This window comes from Poecilia reticulata, chromosome 12 (assembly GCF_904066995.2).
Source record: "Poecilia reticulata chromosome 12, P_reticulata-male-v2, whole genome shotgun sequence".
Classification (NCBI taxonomy): domain Eukaryota; kingdom Metazoa; phylum Chordata; class Actinopteri; order Cyprinodontiformes; family Poeciliidae; genus Poecilia; species Poecilia reticulata.
Window position 1 is genome coordinate 5,136,469 of NC_088841.1, and position 10,914 is coordinate 5,147,382.

At 37.4% G+C, this 10,914-nt stretch overlaps 1 long non-coding RNA gene across 2 annotated transcripts; it reads left to right on the forward strand.

Annotated features, from left to right (window-relative positions):
• The first annotated feature begins 1,660 nt into the window (after positions 1 to 1,660).
• On the forward strand, positions 1,661 to 4,128 carry LOC145554406 (uncharacterized). Of its 2 annotated transcripts, XR_014090368.1 has the most exons (3): positions 1,661 to 2,937; positions 3,426 to 3,540; positions 3,635 to 4,128. It is a non-coding gene; the product is annotated as an uncharacterized LOC145554406 (long non-coding RNA). The 2 variants fall into 2 exon arrangements; XR_014090367.1 differs by having other exon boundaries at positions 1,661 to 3,540.
• The last annotated feature ends 6,786 nt before the right edge of the window (positions 4,129 to 10,914 follow it).

The following is a 10,914-nucleotide window of genomic DNA, read 5'->3' on the forward strand; positions in this document are numbered from 1 at the left end:
CCCACCAATTCATCAAATGTTCCCTCCTGTTCCGATTTGTCAGACCAGATAGTTTTCCAGAAGATGGCAGTGTTTGTAGATGTTGTGTATTTCTTTAGGTGCAGAGATGAAGTGTGCTCAGAGAGTGTTTATAAATCTCTCTCTGGATCATGTCAACAGTTAAAGTTCACTTTTTTTTTTGCTTTTATTCTGACACCATTTATGGATCTTTTCATCTTTTTTTTTTTTTTTTTTTACATCAGAACACAAAAAGCGGCTCCGATCAATCCATCACGCAAAAGACTGTGGCACTACATTGCAGTTTAAAAAAAATATAAAGTTTGTTTTAGCCTCTATAATGTAATGAATATTTTTTGTGGTCTTCCTTTTTCCCTTTAAAGTACTATTTTTTAAAATATCTATAAAATTCAAAAGCTACATTATGGAAAATGTATTCATTTCCATTTATTTGGGAAAAGTTGATGAAGCTTTTCTAGCTCAAAACTAGTGGTCTAATGGATATAATTAGTAACTTAGGATAAGTAGAAGAAAACCTGAACAAATAAAACCCCCTAATTTTACCATCCCTTAAAAGGCAGAAAGTGCTTTGACCAAATGAGGTGGTGATGCTATTTCAGGCGAACTGATCCTTTCTTTGATTGATTGTCTCTACAGAGACAATCTGTTGCATATTAACCTCTAAATAAAGTATAACTAAGATAGATAGTAAATTAAATATCTGCACTCTGTGCTCCAATAAAAAGTCATGTCAATAAGAAATGTTAAAGGTAATTATAGTACATTCACATCTAAAGGGTCCAGTCATTTTTCACAATTCGATCTCCATGATCGACACACAGTCAAGGGCTGCACAGTGGCGCAGTTGGTAGAGCTGTAGCCTTGCAGCAAGAAGGTTCTGGGTTCAATTCCTGGCCCCAGTCTTTCTGCATGGAGTTTGCATGTTCTCCCTGTGCATGCGTGGGTTTTCTCTAGGTACTCCGGTTTCCTCCCACAGTCCAAGAACATGACTGTCAGGTTAATTGGTCTCTCTAAATTGCCCCTAGGTGTGAGTGTGTGTGCGCATGGTTGTGTGTCTCTGTGTTGCCCTGCGACAGACTGGCGACCTGTCCAGGGTGACCCCGCCTCTCGCCCGGAACGTTAGCTGGAGATGCACTGCAAAAACTGAAATCTTAGTAAGATTAAATATCTTAAATTAAGGAGATTTTTCTTGTTTTCTTTCTGACAAGATAATTTTTCTCACCAAGAGGGATTTATGTAAGAATATTTTTCTTATTTTAAGTGTTTTTGTACTTAATTATCTCAGTAAGATATAAAAGCTTAATATTAAGAAAATATTACTTATTGTGAGTAAATATGTGCTAGAATCTAGAATATCAATATTTACCAATCAAACTTCAAGTCTAGAACGTAAAAATTTCTTATTTCAAGCACAGAAAGCGAAATCACATACTTAATGAAATGTATTCAGATAATTAAAACAGACTATGTCTAAATGGAATCCTTTGTGTTATTGTCAATGAAAAATAAAAAAAACCCCATGAACTTATACTCTTGTATAAGTTGGCAGAGTGTACTGGAAATTATAATTTAATATTTAAACGGTTGACATTTAACACAACAATTTCAGAGACAATATCAGTTTATATATAAAGATAATTCTTGTCATGTTTCCATCTGCTATGGACCTTAATCTGATCTTCTTGATGCAAGATGTGGGACCTCTTACTGACATGTCATGAAATTTCTATTGATGTGTGATTTGAAATGGCTGGTATTCCACACAATGAGATTAGAATCAACAATATTGATTGGCTCAATGTCATGATAAATATTTTAACTTTTGGTTTATATTTCAAATTCTTACTTTATAAGTTACTAATATTAGTTTGAACAATATTTTATTCATCATGTTTGTAACCCCTTTTATGACATCATACAATCCAAATGGGAAAGCGCCCAAAATGTCAGTGAGATAGTATTAATGTTCGATAAACAGATTTTCTTTCGGATCCAATACTGAGCAAAATTTAAGCTGGTATTGGCAATACAGATCCCATACTTTGTGCAAAGACAGTTAATTTGTTTCTTAATTAAATAAAAAATAAATGTAATCCATATCTTGGCTTCATAAAAAGAACACAATGTACTCTGATGCACTCATTTTAAACTCAGAAGTACATTGAGACAACAATCTTGTTTACTATGAGCTATTTTAATTCAGCAGAAATTACAAAACATGTGAAAATGGAGTTGCAAACTAAAAAAAGGAAAATTAGTTAAGTAATAACCCTACTAAATAGACTGCTCAAAAAAATAAAGGGAACACTTAAGTGTTCACTTAAGTGTTTAAGTGTTCCCTTTATTTTTTTTTTAGCAGTGTACATCATTGTTTAATTATTAAAACTACTATAAAATGACAGCTGAAATAGCTCCGTGTCACTTTTTTTATAATCTGTCAACATGTTCATTTCTGAGTGAGTGAGCGTCAGCAGCACGCTGCGCTTGGGCATTACGTCCTTACACCTTACATACTTACCAGGCGGAAGAAAAAGTAGTTCCCATTAACAACGTTTCATTTAGGCAAGATCTCAATAATTTAGTTACTTTCTAACGTGCTCTTGTTAATCTACATTATCTCAAATTACTAAAGTGTTGAAAGTATTGATCCTTGGATCTGACAATAGATTTTAAAGAATTAAGTTCTGGTATCGGAAGAATCGATATTTCAGTATCAATCCGCACATCACTAACGGCAACGCCAGAGATCATTTAACTGCCCTGATTAACGGTTAATTCAGTTGTAACAGCCTAACTAAGCTTTTATCTACTGTACTTTTATAAGATTTTCTTTTGGCAAATTCTCTAATCTCGGTTGGACATTGATGAAGATGGAGGGCTTTTTTACGTGTATAGACCCTACAGCTGCTGTACTGAGAGGTAAGTTTAAAGTTGTCTGTCTTTCTAAGATAAGCTAACTGAAGCTAGTTAGCATGTCGTGATATGCCAATTTTCATCCGCGGTTAAAGAGCCGCTCTTGTGAATATGAGCTTTGAACAGTTATTAACCACAATAGCTGTGGCTTAAAAATAATATCGACACGAGTTCTTGGTAGCTTCCGTTTTTTAACATAGCTAAGGTGGCTTCTCATTTAGCTTCTGATTCGGGAAATGGTTAAAGGGCAATTCCGCCTAGTATTTCACTAACTGAGGGTGTTTGATGTGCTGTAATTTAAAAACTTAAATGCAATGAGTCAAAAAGGTTAGATATTCCACACTGTTACCAGGATATTTTAAACACTATTTTTGATTGGTGAATTTAAGTAGTTCTTGTTTGATTTAATTAAAATGACTGTCTTGCCATCTTGAATTCATGCAATATTGTAATTGAGCACATGAACTAAAATAAGACTTGTTTTATTTTTCAAGTAAACCAAACTGTTGCCATGGTGAAGTCTATGCCAGACAAGTCTCCAATCACGTATTGCACCATCTACAAGAAACTTTGGGAAATGCAAGTGACGGCATCCTTCACATTCTCGAGGTAAGAAATTTATGATACTGATTCATCATTACACTGATTTGTCACTAAAACATGGTTTGTTTTGTGATTGTTTTTCTGTCTGTGCTCCAATTAGCAGATGACCCAACAACTTCAAACAAGACCACTTTTCAGCTCTGGGGTGATCGTGAAACCAACTTTCTACTGGCCATTGGAACCATGCCTGCCCTGATCTTCTGAAAGGAGGACATCATAGCTACTACACCTTTCAGCATCCGTGTGTGGGGCCACTCCTCTCTGTGCTGCTGACAGACGTCTTGAGAACGCTGTCCGTAACTGAGGCAAGACTTCCACATATAAAAGGCTATGGCTGATAGGAAGAAGTTCATTGCGGAGGAAGCTCCTATTGTTGACATCTAATCCCAAGATTTTTTTTTGCTTTGGACAATTTGGTTTGCTTGACTCTTAGTGCATCTTATGAGTGCGGCAGATGTGTCAGTTCGTCAATGTTCTGTCATTTTACAGGATTGTTTCAGAATCAGATGCCCATCCAGACTTTAAATTCTGACCAGTAGTCATGTTTTATTGTGTTTATGTGAAACTTAAATGTAATAAAGATGTTAAAAGTAATTGAACTTATGTCTTCATTTCAGCAAGCCAATAACATCTCTTGTTCCAGTATTCACAGGATAAATTTGTGGATTTTTGTCTTGGCATAAGAACCTTGAGTAAAGCTATGACGAAATATATATTTTAATTCTATGCAACTAGATTTAGGTATATCACTGCAAAAAGTCCCCTTTCAAAAACAAGAAAAAAAAGTACAAAAATAGGGTATAATTTTCTTCAAATAAGAAAAATTATCTGCCAACAGAACAAGAAAATTTATCTTGTCAAGATTTTCTAAAACAAGAAAAAATATCTAACCAAGATAAACCTACAAATATCTTAAAATTAGTGTATTTTTACTTAAAACAAGCCAATTTTACTAATACAAATAGAATATATGAGATTTATTTTCTTAATACATAGAACATTTTTTTTAAAATAAGAAAATTTTACGCTATTTCAAGAAATTCACTGTCAAGTAACATTTTCTTTACTTGAGATAATTTTTCTTAAAATAAGATAATATATCTTACTCGTATAAGTAAAATTGGCTTGTTTTAAGTAAAAATACACTAATTTTAAGATATTGTAGGTTTATCTTGGTTAGATATTTTTTCTTGTTTTAGAAAATCTTGACAAGATAAATTTTCTTGTTCTGTTGGCAGATAATTTTTCTTATTTTAAGAAAATTATACCCTATTTTTGTACTTTTTTTTCTTGTTTTTGAAAGGGGACTTTTTGCAGTGTGGGCACCAGCAACCCTCTCGACCCCACTAAGGGACAAGGGTGCAAGAAAATGGATGGATGGATGATCGACACACAACCTTTCAGGGCGTAAACCATTATCTGCTATTTTGGGAAATGTTCTTCTGTTGGAGGGAAATCATGATGAAGCTACGTGTCCAAAAAAAGTTTCAACTTCCTCCACCGCCTCTCTTCACATCAGCAGCACCTAGCAGATATGCACATGATAGTGTTGTACAGGCCCCGACACTACCACCATTCTCCATAAAGGATCATGCTATGGTAGTGCAACACTACTGCTCAAGGTATCACTGCTGAGCACCTTCTTGTGATGCAGCCATGCAGGACATAACCTGCCACCCCTGCCACCATTCTCTGCCCCGGACCCCAATAACACAATAATAAAACCCAAAGACGTTGCTATATCGTCTGTGGCAATGTCTTTTATAGGTATTTGAACCATAACCTAACAGACTAGTTGGCTGATTGGAAATGTTTTTAACTGCTGTTCAGGTGGCCAATTTAATCACCAATCAGGAGATGGGAGCAAACGTGGCAGCTGCAGATTCACCAGCTGCGTTTCCTCTACAAATGAGCGCAAAACTTTGTCTATATTCCGTTAATGTAAAAAAAAAAAAAATCCCAATTTCGCAATTGCAATATTTACATTAAATAAGAAATCCGATTAACATTCCACGTTCCCATTTGTTCGAGTAGTTAAAAAACATGCTGCGCCTTCATCATCCTGCTACTTCCTGTTGTCTTCTTCATAGTTTCCGTCAGTAGTGACATCCGGTTGTTGATTGTGTGACTTGTATGATGCGAAAAAAGTGTTTCTATTGCAGTTTGCAAAATATGTTAATTTCAGTGCAATCGAAAACCACCTCATGCTAGCACAAAAACTTTTTATATTAAAATTTCAATTTTTTTAAATCTGCCTGTTTCTATCAAGCGCATTTATTTTCATAGTTTGAATTTGCAAAATTATATGGTCAATGGAAATGCAGCTACTGACATTAACATACTTCTTTACCACGACTATTAAGCTGGAGGGCACAGGGAAAATTAACTTTGACAGCTGTTGTCATGGAAACCATGCAGTCATGTTAGAAACTTCATTTGAACTCAGGGGAGTGATATTATCTCTGTGTTTTATTTAGAAAGTTGGCGAGTCGGTTGGTCCAGACAGTGCAGAGAGTAGTTCAACGCGGCGCTGGTTGTCATGGAAACCAGTGACCCACACAGCTGGTTGGTTTGACAGATGTCGGCCATGCTGCGATGACTAATCTGTTTTGAAAAGTTAAACTGTCCCAGACCTCCTCGAAGGCTCAAAATGTAACAAGTGGAGGATCAAACATTCAGCAGGTGAGACGTTTCGAGTGGCGTAATCATGTCATGGGAAAGCAAAGTGGTTCTTTAAAGAAGCTGTTAAGAATTAGCCTTAGCAGCCGCTCTGTTTATGCGCCGGAACCAATTTGATGGAAAAGCCGCTGAGATTAACTTGACTGGCTAATTATCAGGTGCTAATGAAGTTTAAGTTGGCAGCTTCTTCTGAGCTTAGCATCGGTGCTACGCTAAAGGGCTATGTCGGAGTTTTTGTTTATACTGCTTTTTATCTTCTCCGAGTCACAATCTGAAATGATTAGAGATCAAACCTGAACTGGGTAATTGTTTACTGAAAATGGATTTCTTAAAACATGGCTTTATGTACACGAGATATAATCACAATTGAGCCATCAGAGGAGACGTCAGCATCTTGTTCAGGCAACAAAAACCTTATACCTGAGAGCGCTTACGTGTGCGACATTTTGGGGAAATTGTAGTTGGCCATTTCACAGAAGATCTATGGATTCAGTACATTGGAAAGACGCATAACTTTTTATGAATGGTGCGACGCTCCACTTTGTCTTAAAAAAACAGAAACAGACCATCATCTTCCTGCCACTTCCTGTCGCCTTCTTTGTTGTTTTCACCAGTAGTAACATCTGGCCGTTGATCACGACTTGTGTGATGTGAAAAAAGTGTTTCCATTGCAGATTTGTCTGAAATACATTTCAATACAGCTGAAAAAACCCACCATCTCATCCTAATGCCAAAATGTACCAAAAAAAAAGTTGTTTTTTTTTTTATTCTCACATTTCCATTGAGCTAATTTATTTTTGGAATTTCAATTTGCACTATCTCACGGTTAACGTAAATGCACATCCAGTAGAAGATAATGTACCATCCTCGCTTTGCAAAGGTTTTAAGTTTGCCTGTTATTTTAAAACCTAAAACTAGAAATAAAATGGCGCTTCTTTTATGAAAACAACCTCAAATTTAATAGAGCATTAAGTTGTTTACGTAAGTGACTTATTTTCCTGATCCGAGGTCGAAATCTTTACCGTTTGTTATTTTCACGTGAATACTGGTTTCAGATTATTCGCAATCATCTCTAACTTGCGTTACATCATCCTCAGTTTTTTTTTGTTTTAGAACATCATCTTTGTTTCCTCCCTAATCTCCCTCCAGTAGTTGGTATCAGCGCCTCCCAATGAATGCGCCCTCCCATGGCTTGCTGCCCTGTGATTGCTGATCTGTCCTCTTCAGAGCCACGGGGACCCCCGTGTCCTCTGGCCCTTGTCCACTCACTAAAGCCATCTTCAACCCGGCCTCCCCTTTCTCGCTTTTTCCAGCCACCCCTGCCGGCTGCTCAATTCAGCTCCTTTGACCAAGAACAAACAAACAAACACCCAGGGGTAATGAGGGCCACCTCTGGGAATAGACACAGTGAAAGGAAGCCGGAGTATTGATGTGGGATTGACCGTTGCTGAGGAGCAGGGAAAGGAAAAAAAAAAGAAGGAGGCTAAGGGGTGATATGCAGAGAGAGCTCTGATCTGATGGAGTGGATTGAGCTATCTGCTCCTGTTTTGATTGGAAAAGAAAAAAAAGAAAAGAAGAAGGTGACAGGACAAAACCCTGATCAGTGACTCAGCAATGAGATAACAACCTTAGGCATTATCCTCAGAGTGGCGGTCGGGATTTGGTTTGGGTTTTCCCACACTGTGAGCGGGATCAGAGAGAGGCGTGACTGACCAGAGTGACCCGAGGATGGATCAGCTCCCATCAACGCAGCAGGCTAAAGTTTCTCCTGTGTGTTTTTTTTCTTTCTGGTAAAGCAGGAGCAAAGCTTTGTCTGAGATAAAGGTGAATCTTAATGAGTAGCTCATTTACTACAAATGTGTGCATTTGTATATTCTACTAATGACGGAAAAAAGATAATTTCACAATCGCAGTGCTTCCGTTATATAAGAAATGTAAATCTTGGCAACAACGGATTAATCAGTTACATATTATATTCATATTCAGTCATCAAGAAACGACAACTTTTATGAACTGTTAATGTTGTTAGAGGTCGATCAGCATTCAAAAAAACAAACAAATAAACATCATCGTCCTACCACTTCCTGTCGTGTTCTTTGTCGTTTCCGCCAGTAGTAACATCTGGCTGTTGATCATGTGATTCGTGTGATGCAAAAAAAAAAAAGTGTTTCCATTGCAAGTTTGCAAAATACATCTACTTCAATACGGTCAATAAAAAAAAGGCACTTCACCGTACCACCAAAACGTTTTATTGAAAAACGTGAGTTGTTTCGAAATCGGTTTGTTTCCTCTAAGGTAGTTTATATTTATAATTTCTATTTTCACAACTCTACAGTTAATGGAAACGCAGCTAGTTAGAATATTATGAAAGATTTATTTATTGCCAAGAATCAATCCGAAAACCGAAACTCAAATTTTGTGAAATCATTATGCACAGTGACATATTACCAATGTTAATTTCAGCTAATTTTAACAATTGTGGAATACAAAAATTTGAATATTATGTAGAAGCAATAATATTGAGTTTTTTTGTACAGGCCATGTTTGCCACATTAAGATCATGACTTTTCTCAAAGGTCCAATTGTGCAAGAAGTATTAATAAAAACCACTAACAAACTGCATTAATAAATAAGCTGCCTCTGCATTGATGTTCTTCTTAAAATTAATATTAACATCTTTTCACACTCATCAGACACTCCAGGATTCGTAATTGTTTTATTTTTGGAATGAAATTGTAGATTTTAGAATTGTGCAATACTTGGCTTCTAGATTACAGTAAATGTGAGTGCCTGTTGCTGTCTAGATCAACAGAAAAGAACAACAGTCTGAGTGTTATTAATCTATTTAATGTATAGATTTTCTTTTGAAATTATATCAGAGACAAATAAGTTTTCAATAATTATTGACTTGCACCTGTGTATCATTTATTCATTAGATTCTCGATGAAGACTCTGTCCAATGAAGAGTGGTCATTTTCTTTCGCTTGCTATTTGTTTCATTATATAAAACAACATTCGTGACTCTTACTGCGTCAGTCTTAATAAGGTGATGCGGTGAATGTCAACGGTCAAATACAGACGTCCACCAGTTGCTTGGTGGGCATTAAGTGGTACTGATAAACTAATTGTTTATGTAGGAGGATTCTGCCTTACATTGAAATCAACCACCTCCTCTACTGTTTTTATTCAATCCTATCCTTGATATTAAACAGTGAGTCTGGAGGTGAGCTTCAGTCACCTGTCTGAGAAAGTTTGTACATGTTGTCATAACAGAAAACTCATATAAAGTTTGGTATTTCTGTCAGTGAATTGTATGTATTTCCGTATGTATGTATTTCCCAGGAACATAATCTGCCGGTCGTACACATATAAACCCGCATATGTACAGAACTCTATGTCCTCTCTCTCTCTACATATATATTATATATACTTTGCCACTCAGCTCCTTCAGACTAGCCAGCAGCAATTAGCAAACACGTGGCGATCTGCTGATCTCATTATAGGAGCTGCTTCTCAGTGAAACGCTGGTAAAAATGTGTTAGTGTTAATAGAGGAGCCATGTTGTGATGACTTCCTGAAGGCGAAGTTCAGATAAGAGCAGGAGTTTCTTAAAAGACAGAGCCCAATTTCAACGAGTTAAATCACAAAGTGAATTGTTATATGTAGCACTTTATAACTGAATGCACTTGACGTCTATGAATTGATGCTATATAACTGAAAAACACGTCATCCTACCCCGTTAAAGTGCAACATTTCATCTTTTGTTCATTCCAGACTGCTTTCACCAAGGACGATGAAAGCAGTCTGGCTCATCTCTTTCCATCTTCCTACCTCTGATGTTTAAAAAAAGTGTATGATAACAAAGCAGCGGACTGAAACAGTCGCTTCGGAGAGGAACGTGGATTAAACTTTCGTTTGTGCCCCACTGTTCGATATTTACACAAACTCTTCCCCCCCGGACCCCACCGTCTCTAAATGTTTGCTCTGATTGCGCCGCCACCCATAAAGCCCACAACAGTTTGTTGTCATGCGGCACGGAGAGTGTTTGGGACAATCACGTCCAGGGCCAGCATGAAGGGCAGCTGCCAATGCTGGAACCGGTGTGAATTGTAAAGTGAACTGCCATCGGCTCCTGTAGTAATTATCTAAATGGCTCATTCAAAACCTCTTCATGTGGAATCAGTTAATTAATTAGCTGTTTCACTGACAGATAATGGTGAGAGCATGCTAAATAGATTAGTCTGAACTGATTTATCGTCGCACGGCACCCCCCGACCCCAACACACACACACACACACGCACACACACACATACACACACACACACACAACCCCACCCAACTCTGTTTATCGCCACCTCTAACCCCCCCCGCTCCGTTCTTCCACTCTTCCCTTGTTTTTCTCTTGTCTTTGCAGCATCTGTATAACAGCCGCCCACACACTCGCCAGAAAATCCACCAAACCATAGATTCAAAAGCCGCGGGCCCGATAACGCAGATCCGACGCTGTCGAGCTGAGAAGGAGGAGATATTCCACCAAACAGGTGTGTGTTTAAGCACACTCGAAGGGATATAGAAGCGAAGGGGGGGGGGGGAGTTATGCATTTGCAGACAAAAACAGTGAATAACTGTTGAATAACTGGGAGTCCATGTTGAATACTCAGAGCATTAACATAAGTATTTTTTCTTTGTGACAGATGGAG